Consider the following 24,910-nt stretch of genomic DNA (forward strand, 5'->3'; position numbering starts at 1 on the left):
CCTTATGCCAGTCATATCTTAGGCTGCAGTCGGCGTATCGAGCTTTCTGAATACAGAAAAGTCGATACGCCGGCGCAACTAAGCAATTGCGCTGCGTATCTATGGATACGCAGACGCAATTTCTTACTGAATCTACCCCTGTAGGTATATGTGCCCAGCTCAAATTTCATGAATCGGGTTTACATCCACTTTAAAGTCGAGTTCCACCCATTTCTGTGTTAAAAGTTAGTAGCTGCAAAAAGCGTAGCTGCTGACTCTCAAACACAACTCGCCTGTCCCACGTTCAAGCGATGCGGCCGCCCGAAGCCTCTGTTTTCTCCCACGCTGGCATCACTAGTGTGGGCACTGGGCTTTGACAGCTTGCGGCTTCACAGCCGGGGTGCGCACTGTGCATGCGTGAGTCCTGAATGGTGGAGCAAGCTTTTGGGACCTGTGATGTGTCCCAGAAGATGGCAGGGATTGTATTGTTTTCAATAGGGCTTCCTGACGGCGCCTCGCTGGATCCCCTGTATCTAATCGCAGGGAACCTCGCTGGGTCTCCTGTATGTAATCGCAGGGAACCTCGCTGGGTCTCCTGTATGTAATCGCAGGGAACCTCGCTGGGTCTCCTGTATGTAATCGCAGGGAACCTCGCTGGGTCTCCTGTATGTAATCGCAGGGAACCTCGCTGGGCCTCCTGTATGTAATCGCAGGGAACCTCGCTGGGTCTCCTGTATGTAATCGCAGGGAACCTCGCTGGGTCTCCTGTATGTAATCGCAGGGAACCTCGCTGGGTCTCCTGTATCTAATTGCAGGGAACCTCGCTGGGCCTCCTGTATCTAATTGCAGGGAACCTCGCTGGGCCTCCTGTATCTAATTGCAGGGAACCTCGCTGGGCCTCCTGTATCTAATTGCAGGGAACCTCGCTGGGCCTCCTGTATCTAATTGCAGGGAACCTCGCTGGGCCTCCTGTATCTAATTGCAGGGAACCTCGCTGGGCCTCCTGTATCTAATTGCAGGGAACCTCGCTGGGCCTCCTGTATCTAATTGCAGGGAACCTCGCTGGGCCTCCTGTATCTAATTGCAGGGAACCTCGCTGGGCCTCCTGTATCTAATTGCAGGGAACCTTGCTGGGTCTCCTGTATCTAATTGCAGGGAACCTCGCTGGGTCTCCTGTATGTAATCGCAGGGAACCTCGCTGGGCCTCCTGTATGTAATGGCAGGGAACCTCGCTGGGCCTCCTGTATCTAATTGCAGGGAACCCCGCTGGGCCTCCTGTATCTAATCGCAGGGAACCTCGCTGGGTCTCCTGTATCTAATCGCAGGGAACCTCGCTGCGTCTCCTGTATCTTAATCGCAAGCTGTCTTATTCGCAAGTGTGAATGTGGACTAAACTAATGTTTGTTTTTGTTGGTTCCAAACATGAATGCTGCTCATCCAAACCCCTAATGTATTGTAGCTAGCTGTTTCGTAGAGTATAAGAGCACCCCAACTATAATTATTTTTAAAATGGTTCCTCCCCCCTACCTATCCTGCCTACCCTGTTTGAAAATGGGTAAAATCACAGATATACTCTGGTCCACTCATATCATCCAGCAGCTCAGTGTAAAGGGAGCTCTTGAATTCCGGCAGTTGTGACATCACCCATAGGCTCCTATGGCCCAGCCTCTCCCCTGCAGCAGCTGCTTACTCACACAAAGGAGCTGGAGTTGCAGGATCATGTGACTGGACCAGCGTGGCCTAAAAATAGGTGTGTACACATCTTTAAACAGGTTGGGCAGGATAGGTGAGAGGAGGGAAAAGAATAGGTAAAGCTAGGCTTTTCTTCCACTTGCCTAGTCACACGCCTGTTTTATTGCAGCAAAATTTGCATATAAAAAATATCAAGTAGAAATCCTATTTCTTAAATTGATAAAGGCAAATGTTTTTTTTTTTTTTTAAAACAAACATGTCATTGTCATACTTGCCTTCTCTGTGCAGTGGTTTTGCACAGAGTAGCCTCAATTTTCTTCCGGTGCTCCTCCCTCCTGCAAAGTGCCCCCAGAGCAAACGGCTTGCTGTGGGGGCACCAAAGTCACTGCTCTGCCTGTCCATTCTCACACACAGCCACGACTATCCCTCCCCCCCCCACCTCTCTCCTTTTCTCCCCCTCTCTCCGCACATCAACATTGCTAAACCAGTCCTTCATTTGTTTTAACACGCCCTGCTAAGACGTGTGCTTTGTTGCTAAACTCACCCCCGCCCCTTGCAGAGTAGCACTGGCATCATGAGCGTCCGGCATGTGTCATAGTCCTTCTGCATGTGCCATGTAGAGCTGACTTTCAGCTCTACATGTTCGGCTATTTTCGGAGGCTCGTTTGAGGTTCTTACTGTGCAGGCGCCATGCTTGCGCAGTACAGGGGGGTCCTTATCGGCCGGGCGGAACTTATTCAGCAGAACACTGGGTCATCTGCTGAGCAGAAGGGTCAGCTTTACTGTTTTATTGCAGACACCAATCATCTTCTGCCTTCCCCCTGCCAGCTTCTCTTCTTTCTCCCTCCCGCTGCACTGCATGTGGGGATTGGTTCTAGCACATGCGCCACTTCCATCTCTTGTCCACGATCCCCTGTGTGCAACTCCCCCCCCCCCCCCCCCCCCCCAGCGTGCTGCCGACTTACCACCTCTCCCAATGGCAGCTGCTGCGGGCACGCAAGGGGATGTTTCAGGATGGAGAGCGGGGCAAGGAGATGGTAAATGTGTCATTTTCTGGCCCCTTCCTTTACTGAATGAACACAGTGAACGATGATTGATACCAATCACTCCTGTGTACATTCATCACTGACGCATAGTAAACTGTATTTACTGTGCTTCAGTTTGTGAATGAACAAGAAGCACCAGAGTGCTTCCTAATCATTCATCTGTGCAGTTGGGGTTGCAGAGGAAGCGACTGAAAAATGGATGCCCTCAGTCTCTTCGGGCTGGGGGGGGGGGGGGGGGACCCCATCAGGTAGGCTGAACAAGGCCCTGTGATTTCTAACAGCAGCCCTGACTGTCAGTGTTGAATCGAACGGGTCATGTGACCAACTCAAACCAATCAAAACATTTGTATCCTTTTAAACAGATTAAATGCGTTTTTTGCTGCGTCTTTCAATTGAAGGGTTCTGGAAATCTGTCTATTTTTTTTACAAAAACATTTAAAAAGGTTTAGCCATGGTGCTGTGGTGGGTTTGCTGATCCTCTCATAGACCCTAAGAAGGATCTGCCCTGCTGTAAAGTAATTTGGAGTCAGAAGGAGGAGTTCGTGTCTGTGTCGTCCTCCGTTATGATATAATTGGGAGGATGAGTGGGATGCATTTTTGTTACATTTGTTGAAATGTTACTTTAGCTTTTATGAGATGACCCCAAGGTCACATCATAGGGCAGATTTACATGCAATCATTGGTTATCATAATGTAAATAATGCCATGGTGCTATTAACGTACACCTGGGTGATTCCACCCTTCTAACGTTCCTCTGCTGTTCCCGCAGGAGCGCTCCCACTAGGGGGGGGTCATGCTATCCCTGCAGGCCCATACAGTAAGTGTGCACAGGGGGAGGGGCTTTGCTATAACGGAAGGTGGGAATTGGGACGTGTCCTATTTTCTATGCTCCCATCTCCGAGCAACTGTCTCTAGGAGCTCAGGAAGCAAAACACGGCTCAGCCATGATGGAGTGTATAGAAGCATAACATCTCATTAGTGTCTCATTAAAGGGAGGATGCACCGGGGTCCTGGATTTGCTTCTGGGGCCCTACACTATCCGCATGAAGTTTGCATGTTCTCCCTGTGTATATGTGGGTTTCCTTTGTATACTCCATTCTCATCCCACACCCCATTATTATTCAGGATTTATATAGCGCCAACAATTTATCCATCACTTTACAACATGATCCCAGAAATTACAATACAACTTAATACAGGAGGAATCAGAGGGCCCTGCTCGTTAGAGCTTACAACAGTGGCGGTGCGTCCATAGAGGGCACAGGAGCGCCGTCCCCTCTCGCTCCTGCACCGCCACTGAAAACAATACATTGATTCATGCATTGTCGCCGCTGCCGCCCTCTGTTCAGATGGCCGGCCCCCTGGCGAGCGCCGGCCATCTGAATAATGGCAGCTGGTTGGCCTTTGGAAGTGTCTATCAGAGCCAGTGGCTCTGCTGTAATCGGCTCCCAAATCGTTAACCAGGGGACGCACAGGGTGTGCGTTCCCTGGTTAACACTGACACGCATCTCGGGCAATTGGGTTCATCGGATCTGGTTACCGGTAACCTGATTGGCTGAAGCGACATCGAGGGATCATGGAGGAGGATCTGAGGATGGCTGACCGAGAAACGTAAGGGCCGGGCGGCAATCTGGCGGCATTTTAGGGACAAACTGGCGGCAATTGATGGGCACAGTGGCGACAATGGCATAGCACAGTGGCGACAATTGATGAAGGTGCCGCATACCCCAATTAATCATAAATAGGAAAAGATTCCCAGGGGGTTTTAATTTGTAGCCAGGAATAAATACTATATATTGTATCAAAAAGTATTTTTATTGAAAAAAGTTCCACACAGAGAACTGTTTAGAACTTTAGATCAAAACATGAGCTCTGGAATTTGAATTAAAGAGGAAGTAAACCCTCTTGGGAAAAAAAGGCATAATGAGCTAGAATGCCCTAGAGCTAGAAAGAGGCGGAGACCAAAGACACAAAGCCAACCTAGGCGCACATAGCTGTTAAAATGTATAATAGTAAAGAGATTAAGACCCCTTTCACACTGAGGCGTTTTTAAGGCCCTATAACGGTAAAAATAGCGCCTGCAAAGCGCCCTGAAAGAGCCGCTGCTGTCTCTCCAATGTGAAAGCCCTGAGGGCTTTCACACTGGAGCGGTGCGCTGGCAGGACAGTAAAAAAAAAGTCCTGCTAGAAGCATCTTGGGAGCGGTGAAGGAACGGTGTGTATACTGCTCCTCCACCACTAGCAGGGGTTAAAAATGCCCCGCTAGCGTCCGAATAGCGCAGCGGAATTGACGGTAAAGTGCCGCTAAAAATAGCAGCACTTTACTGCTGACGCACCCACCGCCCCAGTGTGAAAGGGACCTTAGGCAATACTCATATGTTCTTAATGATTTTACAGTGAAATAAGTAAATGGTGTAATTGTAATGAAATGAAGTGCAAAAGATGAAAATAAATAAAAATGCTAATAAATAAAAAATATATGGAAATAAATTTAAATAAAGTGATGAAAATGAAAAATGCTGGTGTAGGGTAAATGATGAGTAATGAAGGGGAGTGCGTGGGAAAATGATAAATGGATATGTAGTGAACGTGTATAAGGACAAAAAGGGGAAAAAGTGAAGGGAAATAAAACACTGAAGAATTTTATGTATATTTGTTCGTGTAGAATGAAAAAAATATTAATACATTATATGTGCAAAAATTATAAGTGCTGAACCATGGGACTAAACTCATGGGGGCAGATCCACATACATCCGCGCCGGGCGCAGCGTATGTAAGATACGCTACGCCGCTGTAACTTACTTTGAGTTGGTTTGAATCCTCAACGAATTTGCGACGTAAGTAATCTCTCGTGGCGAAAGGGCAGGGAATTCAAATGCGGCGGGTAGGGGTGTGTTTCATTTAAATGAAGCACGTCCCCGCACCGAACGAACTGCGCATGCGCTGTCCCTAAAATTTCCCGCCGTGCATTGCGCTAAATGACGTCGCAAGGACGTCATCGGTTTTGACGTGAACAGCGTCCAGCCCCATTCACGGACGACTTACGCAAACGACGTAAAATTTTCAAATTTATACGCGGGAACGATGGCCATACTTAACATTGAGTACGCCACCATATAGCAGCTTTAACTATACGCCGGAAAAAGCCGAACGGAAACGATGCAACAAAATGCGCCGGCCGCTCGTACGTTCGTGGATCGTCGGAAATAGCTAATTTGTATACTCTACGTGGATTACGACGGGAACGCCACCTAGCGGCCGCCGAAACATTGCATCTAAGATACGCCGGCGTCATTTCTTTGTGGATCTACCCCATGGTAAGGCTAGTTAGATGCTACCACTAGGAAAACTAGGCGGCCGCTGGTTTCCCTACTCTCCGTCTGTGCTATGTAAGTTTTTCGGTGCTGTATTATAAATATCTCTGTAATCAATGTTATGACCTCTAGTGGGCGCTGCTGGGATAAAGCGTGCACATCTAGGGGGGTGCAGGGGATGCCTCTGCTGCATGGTACTCAGACAGCCGCTCTGTAGTGTCATTATAGAGGCACAGCACTGGAGGACATGTCCTGATGGTACGGAAGCAAATATCCCCTGCGCACCTCTATGATCAGTGCTCTCTACTGCAGCCACATGCTTCCTCTAGTGTGCGCTCCTGTCACACTGATTATCGGGGGCAAACGGGATGGATTTAGGGGCAGACCCGGGGGGCAAAATAAGGTTTCGCCTGGGGTGTCAAAAATTCTTGCCCCAGCCCTGGAAGAGAGAGGTTTTCAGGAATCGTCTCAAAGTGGACAGATTGTGGTTGGGAGTTCCAGGGGTATAGGAGGGGTTTGGGAGAAGTCCTGGAGGTAACAAGGGGACTAGAGAACAGGAGGTCTTGGGAGGAACAAAGAGAACGATTCTGTTGTTATTTTGAGACTAGGTTGGTGATGTAGCTGGGGTCAGAGTTGTGGATGGCATTGTAAGTTGCTAATATTTTGAATTTAGGTTAATTGGCTCCTATCTACATATGTAGGCTGCCTCCCCAGCTGCCCCAGCAGAAGATAAAAGATTTTTAATGCCTAAGGCCATAGATGATTATTTATTTTGATTTTTTTTTCGATCAGCCCTGTGGATTGCATAGATTCCCCCATCCACATAAGGAGATGGGTGGAGGAATCCCTGTTGTGCTTTTGTTTTCTGACAGTGGGGATTCCTCCGCTATCAGTATATACTAACTAGTGCTGCAGCTGCTGATCGAATGAAAGATTTCCAACAAGCCCATTTTGCAAAAAAGGATTGTTCGATCAGCCAGAGAAAGATCAAAACTCCCTGCTGACCCGGCCAAACTTTGATCTATCTATGGCGGAAGCGGAACTCCTGCTCTTCCTTCCTCATCATATCAAATCATATCCCTCTATAGTGAGCACTTGTCTCAGTCCAGAGCACTAAGGGCTTGATTTACTAAAACTAGACAGTACAAAATCCGTGTGAGCCCGGCCTAATGCCCCCGTACACGCGATTCGAAAATCGGACGACTTTTTTCACTTACTAGTCGCAAGTAAAAATTGAATATCACGGGGGGCGCGTCCGCAAGCTAACCCCCTTGGGAGAGCGCTTCCCAGAAGGGGGTTAGCTCTTGTGGGGAGGAGCCGAGACAGTCGCAGGGGGACCCCAGAAGACTTGGATCGGGGCCACTCTGTGCAAAACTAACTGTACAGTGGAGGTAAGTATAACATGTTTGTGATTTAAAAAAAAAAAAAACTTTACAGCCCCTTTTAACCACTTCATTACTGGGCACTTAAGCCCCCTTCCTGCCCAGACCAATTTTCAGCTTTCAGCGCTGACGCATTTTGAATGACAATTGCGCGGTCATACAACACTGTACCCAAATTATATTTTTATAATTTTTTTCCCACAAATAGAGCTTTCTTTTAGTGGTATTTGATCATCTCTGCAATTTTTATTTTTTGCGCTATAAACAAAAAAAGACAGAATTTTTTTTAAAAAAACGCAATATTTTTTACTTTTTGCTATAATAATATCCCATTTTTTTTTCGTCGGTTTAGGCCGATACGTATTCTTTTACATATTTTTGTTAAAAAAAAAAAAAACGCAATAAGCGTATATTGATTGGTTTGCGCAAAAGTTATAGCTCCTACAAAATAGGGGATAGATTTATGATATTTTTTTTTTTTACTAGTAATGGCGGCTATCTATTTTTTTTTGTCAGGCCTGCGATATTGCGGCGGACATATCGGACACCTTTGACACAATTTTGGGACCATTCACATTTATACAGCGACCAGTGCTATACAAATGCACTAATTACTGTATAAATGTCACTGGCAGGGAAGGGGTTAACACTAGGGGTGAGGAAGGGGTTAAATGTATTCCCTGAGTGTGTTCTAACTGTGGGGGGAGGGGGACTGACTGGGGGAGGTGACCAATGCTGTGTCCCTATGTACAAGGGACACAGCATCGGTCTCCTCTCTCCCTGACAGGACGTGGAGCTCTGTGTTTACACCCCATCATTACACACAGAGCTGCACGTCCCTGCTGTCACCGCCGATCGTGGGTACTTGGAGGACATCGCGGCCGCCAGGCGGCACGCGCAGGGAATGCACATAAAAGGAAGTCCAGGGACGTCCACCTGGCAGTTGAGAGCCGCGCTGTGGACGTCTTTCGTCTATAGCGCGGTTAAGTATCAAGTGGTTAAGTATATTGTATTTACTTGTTTTAACCGTTTTTTTTTTTTTTTTTTTACATTTTTTCACTTACTTCCTGGTTTCAATTTCTAGGCAAACGATGTCATACATCCCAGGAGGGGGATGAGGGTCTTTCTCAGCTAAGCACACCCTCCTGCCTTTTTGCCTGAGCTAAGGGCAGGTGGATTCCAGGAAATAAATTCTATATGAATCATTTGCGCTTACTCAAGATGGCCACAGCCAGAGGTGCCAGGGGTTGTTTTTAAATGTAATTTCTCTATAAAATAAAGCACGGAGACATGGGTGGACGGGGGAGTTCGGTCTGAATATTAAATATGAATTAAAAAGCCTTTGTGGTGCAGTGTACTTCAAAATGCATCCGCCAACCTAATGCTTGAAATATGTGATGTAACCTGTCAATAAGCTCAATAAAAAAACTTGTTAAAAAAAAAGAAAAAAGAAATGCATTACCATGCAGGAAAGAAAGTGTGCAAGTATAAATAGGCTCAGGGGGCCAGATTCTTGTATAATGGCCTAAAGTTGCGGCGGCGTAACGTATCTCATTTACGTTACGCCGCTGCAAGTTTTACGGGCAAGTGCTTGATTCACAAAGAACTTGCCTGTAAAGTTGCGGCGGCGTAGCGTAAATCCTCTGGCGCAAGCCCGCCTAATTCAAATGATCCGGGTAGGGGGCGTGGATCATTTAAATTAGGCGCGTTCCCGCGCCGAACGTACTGCGCATGTGCCGTCCCTAAAATTTCCCGACGTGCATTGCACTAAATGACGTCGCAAGGACGTCATTGGTTTCGACGTGAACGTAAATGGCGTCCAGCCCTATTCACGGACAACTTACGCAAACAACGTAAATTTTTAAATTTCGACGCGGGAACGACGGCCATACTTAACATTGGCTGCGCCTCATATAGCAGGGGCAACTTTACGCGTCGCAAATCTTACGTCAACGTCGTAACTTCACTGCGTTGGTCGGGCGTACGTTCGAGAATTTGCGTATTTTGCTAATTTGCATACTCGATCGGGAAAACGACGTCGGCGACACCTAGCGGCGAAAAAAATAATTGCATTTAAGATCCGACAGCGTAAGAGCCTTACGCCTGTCGGATCTAGTGGTTATCTATGTGTAACTGATTCTAAGAATTAGACGCATAGATACGACGGCGGGCTCAGACAAACGACGGCGTATCAGGCGATACGCCGGCGTATCTCTTTTGAGAATCTGGCCCTAAATGTTCAGCTTTATTATAAATGATATCCTAACAATTAATGCTTTTTTTTCAATTCTATTATAAAAAGTGGCAGCGGAATATATTTGTTTTCTTCTGCGATTCTCACATGATGAACAGGGAAGATGTAATATGAAATATGTAAATACACATGATGTCTGCCATGTAAAGGTCTGGAGTTAAATAAAAAAGAAAGCTTGTGACAAATATTTGAGCAGTAATTTTCTTTCCTCCTTGGCACAGAGTGTAAAATAAAACATTTTGATCCATTTTATTGGCTGCTTCCCAAACGTTTTAATTTGGACTTCTAGGAACGGCGACGGAGCAGTTGTACTCCAGTGTCAGGATGGCAGAAAGATTGTGATTAATACGGCGGGAAGAGTACTGTGAGACTTGTATCAGGCTATTTCTCTTCCTATTTAGTAGGCACTTGATAGCATGCAGTTGCTTTCAAACACCTTTTTTTTGTTGTATGGTATCAATGTCTTAGCTATGCTCTATAGCAGTTGTGAGTCAACTATTTAAAGCGGAGGTCCCATGAAAAAAAAAATATATATATATATATTAAAAGCCAGCAGCTACAAATACTGCAGCTGCTGACTTTTAATAAATGGACACTTACCTGTCACTTACCTGTCGGCAGCAGAAGACGAGCAATCTCTCGTCTCTTGGCTGCCCCCACCACCATCCTCGGTGAGGGAATCAGGAAGTGAAGCCTTGAGGCCTCACTGCCCGGTTCCCTACTGTGCATGCGCAAGTAGCGCAGCGCGTTCTCAGTGGTCCCTGCTGTCTCCTGGGACCAGTGTGTTTCCCAGAAGGCCTCTGGGGGGGGGGGGGGAGTGGGTGCAAATACCTGTATTATAAAGGTATCTGCACCCCCCTGAAAGGTGCCAGATGTGACCCCCGGAGGGAGGGAGGGTTCTGGAAAGCGGAAGTTCCATTTTTGGGTGGAACTCCGCTTTAATATAGAGCAGGGGTCTCCAAACTTTCTGAACAAAGGGCCTGTTTGCTGACTTTCAGACTTTAGGGGGGCCGGACTGTGGCCATTGGGGGTAGAAAAGGTCCTGACGTCCATGGGGGAAAAATAATGCCCCATCGTTTGTTTCAGTGGGAGAAAATTGTGCCACATCATTGGTGTCATTGGGAGGAATTGTGCCCCATTATTAATGTCATTGGGCTTCATTCTTGGTGTCATTGGGAGAAATTGTTCCCCATCGTTGGTGTTAGTGGTAGGAAAAGTGCCCCATTGTTGGTGTCATTGGGAGGAACTGTCCCCCATTGTTGGTGTCATTGGGAGGAACTGTCCCCCATTGTTAGTGTCATTGGGAGGAACTGTCCCTCATTGTTGGTGTCATTGGGAGGAACTGTCCCCCATTGTTGGTGTCATTGGGAGGAACTGTCCCCCATTGTTAGTGTCATTGGGAGGAACTGTCCCTCATTGTTGGTGTCATTGGGAGGAACTGTCCCCCATTGTTGGTGTCATTGGGAGGAACTGTCCCTCATTGTTGGTGTCATTGGGAGGAACTGTCCCCCATTGTTGGTGTCATTGGGAGGAACTGTCCCCCATTGTTGGTGTCATTGGGAGGAACTGTCCCCCATTGTTGGTGTCATTGGGAGGAATAGGTGTCCCATCATTGGTGTCATTGGGTGGAATCGTGTCCCTTCAGCGGATGAAACAGTGCCCCAAGGGACGGATAAAAGCAAGCGATGGGCTGCATCTGCCCCCTGGCCCGCAGTTTGGAGACCACTTATATAAAAGGCCTCAAGTGTGGCCCCTGACATCACCAAAGGGCCACACACAGAAAGTTGACAGACACTTTGGACATTCAACAAGAGATGGCCAGAGACTGCAAACATGATAAAGGAGTTGTTGCAGACTGGAGAATTTTTTTTTTTTTTTTTTTTAGGAGATGGGGGGGAGGGGGTTGTTGAAGAGGAGGACTGAGAAGGTGTTGTGTATTTACCAAAAAGATGTAGAAGAATACATAGTGGCCTGAACTGATGAATACATTTATATTTATTTTATATTTATCTGGGATATGTATTATAACAAAAAGTTAAATACGGTATATTGTTTTGTTTTTTTCAAAATTGTCACATAAAAAACGCAGAGGTGATCAAATGCCACCAAAAGAAAGCTCTATTTGTGGGAAAAAAAGGACATCAATTTTGTTTGGGTACAACGTCGCACGACCGCGCAATCGTCAGTTAAAGTAACGCAGTGCCGAATCACAGAAAATGGCCTGGTCAGAAAATGGGTAAAACCTCCTGGGGCTGAAGTGGTTAAGTGAATACTCTCTGGATTAAGAACCAAAACATACCACAGTCTGCAGAGGGTCAAATGCCAAATGTTAGCCTAGTCTAGGCTTTTACAAGCCATGGGCCAGATTCAGATAGATCAGCGTATCTTTAGATCCGCGTAATCTATCTGCTTTAAGATCCGCCGCCGCAAGTTTTAGAGGCAAGTGGGTAATTCACAAAACACTTACCTCCAAACTTGTGGCGGCGGATCGTAAATCCCCCGGCGGAATTCAAATTCCGCGGCTAGGGGGAGTGTAGTATTTAAATCAGGCACGTCCCAGCGCCAATTTAAATGCGCATGCGCCATCCGCAAATTTTCCCGGCATGCATTGCTCCCAATGACGTCGCTAGGACGTCATTGGTTTCGGCGTGAGCGTAACTTGCGTCCAGCGCTTTTGTGAATCGACGTACGCAAACGACGTAAAAAGAAAATCGACGCAGGAACGACGGCCATACTTAACATTGGCTGCGCCTCATAGAAGCAGTGGTAACTATACGTAAACGTCATAAAAGCACTGCGTCGGGCCCGCGTACGTTCGTGAATTGGCGTATCTCGCTGATTTACGGCGAGAATATGTAAATCAGCGAGATACGCCAATTCACGAACGTACGCGGGCCCGACGCAGTGCTTTTATGACGTTTACGTATAGTTACCACTGCTTCTATGAGGCGCAGCCAATGTTAAGTATGGCCGTCGTTCCTGCGTCGATTTTCTTTTTACGTCGTTTGCGTACGTCGATTCACAAAAGCGCTGGACGCAAGTTACGCTCACGCCGAAACCAATGACGTCCTAGCCCCCAGCGGCCATTTTTAAATTGCAGTTAAGATCCGACGGTGTAACACAGTTACACCTGTCGGATCTTAGGCATATCTATGCGTAACTGATTCTATGAATCAGTCGCATAGATACGACAGGCCTAACTCAGAGATACGACGGCGTATCAGGAGATACACCGTCGTATCTCTTTGAGAATCTGGCCCCATGTGTCTTTGAAATTACACAACAGAGCCTGGATTGATACATTTCATATACAGTAAAACCTTGGTTTGAGAGTGTTTTGCAAGACAAGCAAAATGTTTTAATAAATGTTATCCTTGATATACAAGCGATGTCTTGATATAAGAGTAGCGTCATGTCACAGCTGAGTATAAAAGAGAAGAGAGGAGCCTCTAAGTGTAGCAATATGGTTACATTTAATGAAGGTACAACATTTAACAACTTATTACTACACTTCGAGGTGCCTCTCTTCTCTTTTATACCCTGTAAAAAAAATAATGCTTTGATATACAAGTGCTTTGGATTACAAGCATGTTTCTGGAACAAATTATGCTCGCAAACCAAGGTTTTACTGTAGTTGATTACTAAAAAATAAAATTAACACGTGAAATGGAGAAAAAATAAAACCCTGGTGACCAATCAGATTCCTCCTATCTCTTTTTCTAAAAATAAAAGGTGTGACCCTACTTTATTAAGTGCAAAACTTGTGACTCCACCCCCTTTTTTTATAACCCCCTAAATTTCTTATTTTACCTTATTCAGATGAGTTATGAACAATTGTAGATTTAGTGGATGTTGTTGTAAGGTATTTCCACATCAGTTCTAAAAGAAAAGTGCAGACCACCTAGTAATATGTGTAAAAGGAAAAAAAAAAAAGATTTTGCATTAGATTTTGTGAAAAGTCATCTCAAAGGAAGTACAATGCAAAGACACCTTTGTTCAAATATCCATGCCAAGCTATCGGCCTTTATCTTTTTTTTTTTCAGTGCCTTATTTTTCTATAAAATTTGGTTTACACATCTGACGTTTGTCCTAACTGCAACCTGCAAGGCACTTCCGCTTGTGCTCTCCACTGCTTTTACTCTTTGTTTACAGCCATACTCCTGTGTTGTTTTGTTTTTTTCCTATACTGCATTACCTCGTCTCACCACTAGAGAGAAGAAGGAAGTTGTGTATGTAACATGATTCGCCCCTGTCCAAGAACTTTATTTGTGAGATCCCTTCTGATATCTACAGACTGCTGGGTTCAGGACATGTAACTTCCACGGATAATGTTTGTGTAGCAAAAATATTATTTTACAAGTAACAAAAGTAGTATGCAAGTAACAAAGATACAAAATTCTAGAAAGACATAGAAAGTTATAGAAGGATACAAAAGTTACAGAAAGATACAAAACAACTTGGCAACAATTATTTGTAATTTAACTACTTTAGCCCCGGAAGGTTTTACCCCTTTTAATGACCAGGCCATTATTTGCAATACAGCGCTGCGCTACTTTTGCAGTTGCGTAGTACGACGCTGTACCCAAATAAAATGTATGTCCTTTTTTTCCCCACAAATTATAGCTTTGAGATTTCCTACCCTAACATAAATAGAGGGCCAGAGAGGTCTTTATACAATCCAAGAAGTTTCCAAAAGATTGCAGTTCAGATCTGTTCAGCCAATCGATGTTGTTGCTTTAATCCTAAATTTGTGGCGCTGGTCTTTCTGGAACCTTTAATCAGAATCTACCGCCATCTACCTTTTATTTCCATTCTTTTCCGTTATGCGTGGCTGGGTGCGATGTCAGGGTTAAGACACAGATGTCTTCCAAGAGGCTTTCATCAACAACAGTCCAATCTTAATCATTAACAATGATGGGCTGACCTTATAACCAACAAGTGGAGGAGGACACCTTCCGACATGGGCAAAGATGGCATTTTATAGCAGTTAATAGATGGTTTTGTGATTCTTGAAAATCATCAAGCAGAACTTTTTAATTTGCCTTGAAAGGTGACACAAGAGCATGCGCTCTAGAAATTCCCTCTTAATTGATGACTCCGTTTAATTTTAAGGGTCAACTGATTAGTAGGACACTAGGGCCCAGATTCTGAAAGGACTTACGACGGCGCAGCGCTATGTACGCCTTGGTAAGTCCTAATCTGAGCCGTCGTATCTATGTGCCTGATTCCTAGAATCAGTTACGCATAGATATCCATTAGATCCAACAGGCGTAAGTCTCTTACGCTCGTCGGATCGTAACTGCATTTTTCCGCTGGCCGCTAGGGGCGTGTAAGCTGATTTACGCGTCAAAATATGTAAATCAGCTAGATACGCAAATTCACGAACGTACGCCCGACCGACGCAGTAAAGTTACGACGCTTACGTTAGGCTTTTCCCGGCGTATAGTTGCCCCTGCTATATGAGGCATAAGTGCGGCGTACCAATGTTAAGTATGGCCGTCGTTCCCGCGTCGAAATTTTAAAAAGTTACGTTGTTTGCGTAAGTCGTCCGTGAATGGGGCTTGCGGCGTACTTTGGAGCAATGCACACTGGGAAATTCCACGGACGGCGCATGCGCCGTTCAGGAAAAACGTCAATCACGTCGGGTTACAGTAGATTTACATAAAACACGCCCCCCTGATCCAAATTTGAAGTAGGCGGGCTTACGCCGGCCGATTTACGCTACGCCGCCGCAACTTACGGAGCAAGTGATACCGCCGTAATACCGCCGGCAATGCACCTCTGCAGAGGCGCATTGCCTGGCGGTATTAACCCTTTTTTGTCCGTTAGCGGGGGTTAATACCGCACCGCTAGCAGCCGAATACTGCGGTAATTCGGTATAGCGCCGCTAAAAATATACTGCCACCGCACCTCCCGCCCCAGTGTGAAAGGGGCCTAAACAAAGGCCAAGATGGGCGCTTCCTTGGCTGAAAACAATAGGAGGGTTACTTACACTTTCACAAGCGTGAAAAGTTTTTGAAGAACCCCAATTTAATACTGACCAGAAATTATTGTGATAAGATTATTGACAATAAAGTAAGTTGTAAAGATGAGAAAATAACTGTAAATGCTTTGATGAAGGCTTCTTAGCCGAAACGCATCAGCGTATAGCTTGTACCCGTGTACCCATGTACAGGGCCGCCATCAGGAATTATGGGGCCCCTTACACAGCTTCAGGCATGGGCCCCCTGTAGCAGAGAACCGGGGGGGGGGGGGGCCTGAAATTGAGAAGCGGGGGGGCCCTTTATAAAAAAAAGAAGAAATAAAGAGAAATATATATTAAAAAAGGGGGTAGCCATCCGGGGCCTTCTGGGCCCTTTAACCACTTGACCACCGCCCCATGTCAAAAAGACGTCCTGTTTTTAAAGTTGAATATCTCGATAACGGCAGCAGCTGCTGCCACAATCGAGATATTCATCTTTTCAGGGGGCGGTGGTGTACACGATAACGGCGGTCTCCGCCGCGAGATCGCCGTTATCGGTGGCGGGAGAGGGGCCCTCCCGCCGCTCTCCCGCGCCCTCCGCCGCTTACCGGAGCCGTCGGTAGCGGCGGAGGGGATCGGATGTGTCCGGCAGCTGAGCGGGGACGGGACTGAAGGAGAAATCTCCTTCACCCGTCCTCATAGCTCTGCTGGGCGGAAGTGACGTCAAAACGTCAGTCCCGCCCAGCCTCTTAAAGAAACATTTTTTTTTTTTGTCATTTGAAAAAATGACATTTTTTTTTATTTTTTTGCATTTAAGTCTAAGTATGAGATCTGAGGTCTTTTTGACCCCAGATCTCATATTTAAGAGGACCTGTCATGCTTTTTTCTATTACAAGGGATGTTTACATTCCTTGTAATAGGAATAAAAGTGATAAAAAAAAATTATTTTTTTTATTTCAGTGTAAAAAATTATAAAAATAAATAAAAATAAATAAGAAAACAAAAAAAAAATTTTTTAAAGCGCCCCATCCCGACGAGCTCGCGCGCAGAAGCAAACGCATACGCGAGTAGCGCCCGCATATGAAAACGGTATTCAAACCACACAAGTGAGGTATCGCCGCGATCGTTAGAGTGAGAGCAATAATTCTAGCCCTAGACCTACTCTGCAACTCAAAAAATGCAACCTGTAGAATTTTTTAAACGTCGCCTATCGAGATTTTTAAGGGTAAAAGTTTGACGCCATGCCACGAGCGGGCGCAATTTTTAAGCGTGACATGTTGGGTATCATTTTACTCGGCGTAACATTATCTTTCACAATATATAAAAAAATTGGGCAAAATGTATTGTTGTCTTATTTTTTTATTCAAAAAAGTGATTTTTATCCAAAAAAAGTGCGCTTGTAAGACCGCTGCGCAAATACGGTGTGACAAAAAGTATTGCAATGACTGCCATTTTATTCCCTAGGATGTCTGCTAAAAAAAAATATATAATGTTTGGGGGTTCTGATTAATTTTCTAGCAAAAAAATTGTGATTTTCACATGAAGGAGAGAAGTGCCAGAATAGGCCTGGTGGTCAAGTGGTTAATAATAAAAAAAATTATATATAGACTTTCTTTTCAAAAAGGACGGTTGCCATCTGGGGCCCTAGGGACCTCTGGGCCATATATATATATATATATATATATATATATATATATATATATATATATAAATTATTATTATTTTTTATAAAAATAAATTACAAAAAAAGGGGGGTTGCCATCTGGGACCTCTGGGCCCTTTAATAATAAAAAAAAGAACCCTCTGGGCCCTTTAATAATAAATAAATAAAAACAAATATATAAAAAATGAAATAAACATTTATTTAAAAAAAAGGGGAGTTTCCATCCAGGGCCCTGGGGACCTCTGGGCCCTTTAAAAAAAAATCTATATATATATATATATATTAAAAAAAAAATCAAAAGAAACATTTATAAAAAAAAAATCAAAAAAGGGGGTTTGCCACATGGGGCCCTGGGGACCTCTGAGCCCTTTAATAATAATCATAATAATAATAATAATATATATATAAAAATAAAAGAAATAAAAAAATATATAAAAAAGGGGGTTGTCATCCGGGGCCCTGGGGGTCTCCGAACCCCTAAAAAAATAAATTGGCCCTTTAATAAAAAATTAAATTAAAATATATATTAAAAAAATATATATTTTTTTAATAAAAAATAAATAAAAAAAAGGGGGTTGCCATCCGGGCCCCTTACAGGTGTACTGCCTGTACCCCCCTGATGGCGGCCCTGCCCATGTAACCAATAAAGTACTTTTATTTAAAAGCATCGAGTTGCCAGCCCTTTTTTGATTCAAATACTGACCAGAAATGATTGTTTGTGATAAGCTTATTGACAATGAATTAATTTGTAAAGATGAGAAAATAACTGTCATTTCCTACATGTATCTATTATTTTGACATTTCTTTTGAAATTTGGATCTTTGTTGAACTCCTTCAAGGTCAACTCTCCACTCTTTGACTTTGTATTATTTGTGATCCCATTAAATTTTTTAGGAAGTCCTTTTTAACTAAATGCCTCCAAAGCTACTAGTTTAAAATGAACACTAATATCGGAGATCTGGTCTCGTAAGCTGTGAGAAGGTGGACACAGGAGTGTGAGGAGACTCTCGTTATATCTCTAGACTCCCACGTTTGTTATCCAAGGCCACGAGTAACAGTTTATGTTTAGCAAAATTCTTCTTTTATTAGGGTCGGGGGAGGTTAGAAGGTCAGTTCGATTTTTAGCATAGGTGTCCACACTGGATATCTCCCCGTACTTTCCGCCCGGGTGAGAATGGTTTTTACTGCGACAAAAAGTGAATAAACAGACCTGAGAGAACTGAAATAATCTCTGTTCCATCCAAACCATTGAAACGTTACATTGTTATTATTTAGCCAGTAAATTGTATCATTATTTACATTACAAATCTTTATCTTGAATAATAAAAGACAGATGATTCAGTGTGGGATGCACATCATCTGCCCAGTTAATCTTGAAGAGTAAATTAATTATTGTAAATTAGACTGATTATTTTGATTTAAATCTTATTTTTATTTATTGCATCAATTCTGTATTTCTGGTGGCCCCCAGAAACATATGTCAGCTCATAAAAAAGGCTCTAAAAATGCTTTAGTGTACCTGAGGCTGTGACTATGAAGTTCCTCTAGTTCTGATGGATGTTGGACATGGAGTTCCACTGAAAGTGATCCGTGTCCCTACAATGATTCCCACATGATCTCTAATGGCCCAATCCCAAGCTTCCATGCTGGTTCATCCCTCCATTAGGCCTTTTGGTTGCCTGATGCCCTTACAGCTAATCAATATTGATCTTGTGCCATAAGCAACCAGGTCCAGTGGTATGATGGCACGACTCCCTGAGAGACAAAGCAAGGTGCAGATCAAGACCTGTAGACCGTTAACACCACTGGTGATGACTCGATATGTTTAACAGTCATTAGTCAGTAGGCCCTAATCTCTCAGATAAGGTTGCATTGCTGAACCTTTTCTGGGCAAGATTGGTTTTACAACGGTGGTACCAAAACATGGACTTGCTCTCCTAGACCAGTGCCCATAGTTCCACCAACTGGCCAATGAAATCAGATGACCAGATTTGTGCACCCATCTATTGGCCCTTCATTGCTTGATGGTTTCCAGTTGACCATGCCTGTTCATCCATCCATTAACCTGTCATTGGTCAACAAAGCCCAGCCAATCAAACTCTCCTAGACCAGTGCCCATAGTTCCACCAACTTGCCAATGAACTGAGATGCCCCGATATGTGCACCCATCTATTGGCCCTTTATTACTTGATGGTTTCCAGTTGACCATCCATGTTCACCTTTCCATTAACCTGTCATTGGCCAACAAAGTCCAGCTAATCAAACTCTCCTAGACCAGTGCCCATAGTTCCACCAACTTGCCAATGAACTGAGATGCCCCGATATGTGCACCCATCTATTGGCTCCTCATTGCTTGATGGTTTCCAGTTGACCATGCCTGTTCACCTCTCCATTAACCTGTCATTGGTCAACAATGTCCAGCCAATCAAGCTCTCCTAGACCAGTGCCCATAGTTCCACCAACTGGCCAATGAACTGAGATGACCAGATATGTGCACCCATCTATTGGCTCCTCATTGCTTGATGGTTTCCAGTTGACCATTCATGTTCACCTCTCCATTAACCTGTCATTGGTCAACAATGTCCAGCCAATCAAGCGCTCCTAGACCAGTGCCCATAGTTCTTCCAATTGCCCAATGAACTTGGATGACCAGATATGTGCACCCATCTATTGGCCCCTCATTGCTTGATGGTTTCCAGTTGACCATGCCTGTTCACCTCTCCATTAACCTGTCATTGGTCAACAATGTCCAGCCAATCAAGCTCTCCTAGACCAATGCCCATAGTTCCACCAACTGGCCAATGAACTGAGATGCACAGGCTTGGTTGGCTGGGCTTTGTTGATTATTGACAAGTTAATGGAGGGGTGAACAGGCATGGTCAACTGGTACCCATCAGATGATGAGGGGCCAATAGATGGACACACAGGCCTATGCATCTCAGTTCATTGGCCAGTTGGTGGAGCTATGGGCACTGGTCTAGGAGAGCAGGCTGATGTTTTGGCACCACCCTTGAAAAAACATTTTTGTCCAGACAAGCTTCAACAATGCAACTTATCTGAGTGCGTGGGGCCTACTGAATAATGACCATTGAACAGATCGGGTCACCAGGGGTGGTAATGGCCTATATTGGTTACTCATGAGCCAACCAGGCCTGTGCCCCTCACCACTGGTTCCTCATCAGCCAGCCAGGTCTGTGCAACACTCCATAGGTCAATAAAGCCCAGTCAAACCTAATCACTTCTCCCCTGGTCATTCACTAGCCAATGGGACTTGGCCAATGAGACCATTGCTCCTCTCCATTGGCTCCTCATTAGCCAATGGTCGTCAGCCAACTAGACCTATGCAACTCTTCATTGGCCTGTCATTGGTCAATAAAGCCCAGCCAGTCAACCCTAATCTTTTCTCCAAAGAACAAGAAAAGCATGGACGGCCGCACTCCAATGCAACACCTTTATTAAAGTCCAATAAAATCTATACAGTCACGGAGGAACAAGATAGCTAACGCGTTTCACACCACCAGTGGGTGCTAAATCATCTCAATCTTTTCTCCACTGATAACTCACTAGCCAATGGGCATTGGCCAACTGGGCCTTGTGCAACTCTCATTGGCTTATGTGAATATGGGCCTATGGAGGCTGCACAGGGCTGGTTGGCTGTAGTGTTGTGCAGTTGTACGGCCCCAACCTTGTGGTTAATGCTGACTGGTTGGATAAAAATGGTTTTCCAGTGATGGCGTCCAAGGACAGGACAGTTGGGTCAATGGAGGCCCCCTCCCCCTCTCCCAGAGACACTTACGCCCTATTTACGGCGATGATAAGTTACCCTGTGGCCCCCTAACCACCCTAATAGGCCCTCCATTTGGCTAATGGCTGGGCCCCTAGGGCCATTGTGCTCCTCCATGAGGCAGACATTCCAGGCACAGAGTCCCTCCCCCCCTCCACCCCTCACCACATGGCTGCAGCACTGAGCCCATCTCCCCCACGTGACCAGAAAAGAGTCCCGGCCGGCGGAGTGATCCGTATTCCTTTTTTCCGAGGAGGCGCCCCCTGGCGGAGACAAGTCCGCCCCGCTTCTCCGGTACCCGAGGACAGAGCCGAGTTCCCGGTGTGCTCCGTCTGGGGTGTGTCCTCCGTGTCACCACCTCCCCCCCCCCTCTTCCCTCCATACCGGAGAGGTGAACCCCGGTGCTCGGTGTAGGGACCCCCCTACCCCCGGACAATGAGTCCCCCCTTCATGCTAATGAGCCGCTGACGACACATCCGATCTTTCTCCTCCGCCATATTGGTCAGCGGGAGGGAGACAGCGCCGGGTATTGTCTGCCCCGCCACCGAGCGACACACCGACCGACCCCACCGGAGGAGGAGGAGGGGTGAGTCACCTCACAATACTTACTGGATACCTACCTCATCCAAGGCGGGAACACTCCGCGTCACCTACCGGACATACACCGGGGCGGGGAGATCCCTCATCACCCACCGACCGGGATCTATAGGTACTTATATCTCCTTCTATAGGGGCACCTCCTATTGGGGGAGGAGAGACCCGACACACCGGGGGCTATACAGGACGTCACCTCACATAATACACTTCTATAGGGGACACCATACTCACATCATATACACTCCTTCTATAGGGGAGGCCACTGACTGGAGGATCACCTCACATAATACACTTCTATAGGGGACACCTCACATAACACACTTCTACAGGGGACACCACACTCACATCATATACACCCCTCCTTCTATAGGGGACACCTCACATAACACACTTCTACAGGGGACACCTCGCATCATATACACTCCTATAGGGGATGCCACTGATTGGAGGGTCACATCACATACTACACTTCTATAGGGGACGCCACTGACTGGAGGGTCACCTCACATAATACACTTCTATAGGGGACGCCACTGACTGGAGGATCACCTCACATAACACACTTCTATGGGGGACACCATACTCCCATCATATACACTCCTCCTTCTATAGGGGAGGCCACTGACTGGAGGATCACCTCACATACTACCCTTCTATAGGGGACGCCACTGACTGGAGGATCACCTCACATACTACACTTCTATAGGAGACACCTCACATAACACACTTCTACAGGGGACACCTCGCATCATATACACTTCTATAGGGGACGCCACTGACTGGAGGGTCACCTCACATAATACACTTCTATAGGGGACGCCACTGACTGGAGGATCACCTCACATAACACACTTCTATGGGGGACACCATACTCCCATCATATACACTCCTCCTTCTATAGGGGAGGCCACTGACTGGAGGATCACCTCACATACTACCCTTCTATAGGGGACACCTCACATAACACCCTTCTACAGGGGACACCATACTCACATCATATACACTCCTTCTATAGGGGAGGCCACTGACTGGAGGATCACCTCACATACTACACTTCTATAGGGACACCACTGAGTGGATCACCTCACATACTACACTTCTATAGGGGACGCCACTGACTGGAGGATCACCTCACATACTACACTTCTATAGGGGACACCTCACTCACATCATATACACTCCTCCTTCTATAGGGGACACCTCTGACTGGAGGATATAGGATGAGAAACTCCTCACATAATACACTTCTATAAGGGGAGAGAACCGACACACTGGGATCTATACCCAGCTATAGGGGGGGAACTGACTGGCGGATCACTTCACATTATACACTTCTATAGGGGACACCTCACATCTCCTTCTGTAGAGGACACCTGGTACCTTCTCTAGGGGGAGCAACTATCGGACACACCGGGGGCTCTACTGGACATCACTAACTGATCACCTCACATAATACACTTCTATAGGGGACACCTCACATAATACACTTCTATAGGGGACACCACACTCACATCATATACACTCCTCCTCCTATAGGGGACACCACCCACTGGAGATATAGGATGAGAAACACCTCACATAATACACTTCTATAGGGGACACCTCACACCACCTTCTATGGGGGAGAACCAAAACACTGGGGGGTTATACACTTCTACAGGGGACACCTCACACCTATGGGGGAGAACCAAAACACTGGGAACTACACAGTTCTATAGGGGACACCATACTCACATTATATACAACTTCTATAGGGGACACCACTGACTGGAGGATAGGGGACACTTCCTACCTCCTATAGGGGAGAGAACGGACACACCAGGATCTATACCCTCCTATAGGGGAGAACTGACTGGAGGAACACCTCACATAATACACTTCTATAGGTGACACCTCACAATCCTATGGGGAGAAACACAACACTGGGGGGGCTATACACTTATATAGGGGACACCTCACACCTATGGGGAGAACAAAACACAGGGGACTATACACTTCTATGGGGGACACCACTGACTACCTCACATTACACTTCTATAGGGGACACCATACTCACATTATATACACACCTTCTATAGGGGACACCACTGACTGGAGGATATAGAATAGGGGACACTTCCTACCTCCTTTAGGGGGAGACAACGCACACACCGAGATCTATACCCTCCTATAGGGGGAGAACTGACTGGATCACCTCACATAATACTTCTATATGGGACCCCACTAGGCTCTATAGGACATCAGATACACCACCTTCTATATACCTCACACCTCCTTCTATAGGACATTAGATACACCACACGCCCCCTTCTATGGGGGACACCACTGACTGGGCTCTATAGGACATCAGACACACCACACATCTCCTTCTATAGGGGAGAACTGTCTGGGATGTATAGGACACTATACAGCACTGTGACTGGATCATATAGGATGAGGAACACCTCACACCCCTCCTATACACCCCTATGTACCTCACAACCCTCCTTCTATACACTCCTTGTATACACCCCTATATACCTCACACCCCTCCTTCTATAGGGGACACCACTGACTGGGATGTATAGGACACTACACCACACACCTATAGGGTAAGAACTAACTGGGATGTATAGGACACTGTATACAGCACTGTGACTGGAGCATATAGGATGAGGAACACCTCACATTGTAATCTATTGAGCTGCATATACACCACAGAGCATCTTCCATAGGGGAGAACTGACAGAGCTATATAGGACACTGTACACAACACACATCTGTTCTAGGATGCAAGGTACACCAGACATCCTTGTATAGGGGAGGAAAGCTGTGACTGGCTGTATAACCCCCACACACTTGAGATCTATAGGACATCCACTTCTATAGGGGACATCACTGACTGAGATGTATGGGATGGGGATGTATAGTTCTATACAGCACACACTGACAGGAATGTACATATCTCATCTCCCCCATACACTCTACATGTATACAACTATACAACACAGCTCTGTGTACATCTATAGGGAACCTCTGTATACTGGGGTAAGGGGACCTCAATAGAGAGCTCTGTGTACATCTGTAGGGGGACATCAGTACAGAGCTTGGTGTACATCTATGGGACATATACTGGACTGTGGCTACATCTATAGGCAGCAACTGTACAGAACTCATAGAGGGGACTCGCCCTACAGATCATTATGTGTACACATATAGGGGAACCCCTACAGATCATTGTTTACATATAGGGGGACCC

The 24,910-nt window shown here is 45.8% G+C and overlaps 1 protein-coding gene across 3 annotated transcripts in view; it reads left to right on the forward strand.

Annotated features, from left to right (window-relative positions):
- Positions 1-21,342: 21,342 nt before the first annotated feature.
- LOC120919053 (activity dependent neuroprotector homeobox) overlaps positions 21,343-24,910 on the forward strand; it is a 41,240-nt gene continuing 37,672 nt past the window's right edge. For 2 of the 3 annotated variants that reach the window (XM_040331015.1, XM_040331018.1), the window contains exon 1: positions 21,343-21,784. The gene's annotated coding sequence lies outside the window, so the exon portion shown is untranslated. The remainder of the gene's footprint in view (positions 21,785-24,910) is intronic. The other variant, XM_040331016.1, reaches the window with a different exon arrangement.

This window comes from Rana temporaria, chromosome 12, assembly GCF_905171775.1.
Source record: "Rana temporaria chromosome 12, aRanTem1.1, whole genome shotgun sequence".
NCBI classification, from domain to species: Eukaryota; Metazoa; Chordata; class Amphibia; order Anura; family Ranidae; genus Rana; species Rana temporaria.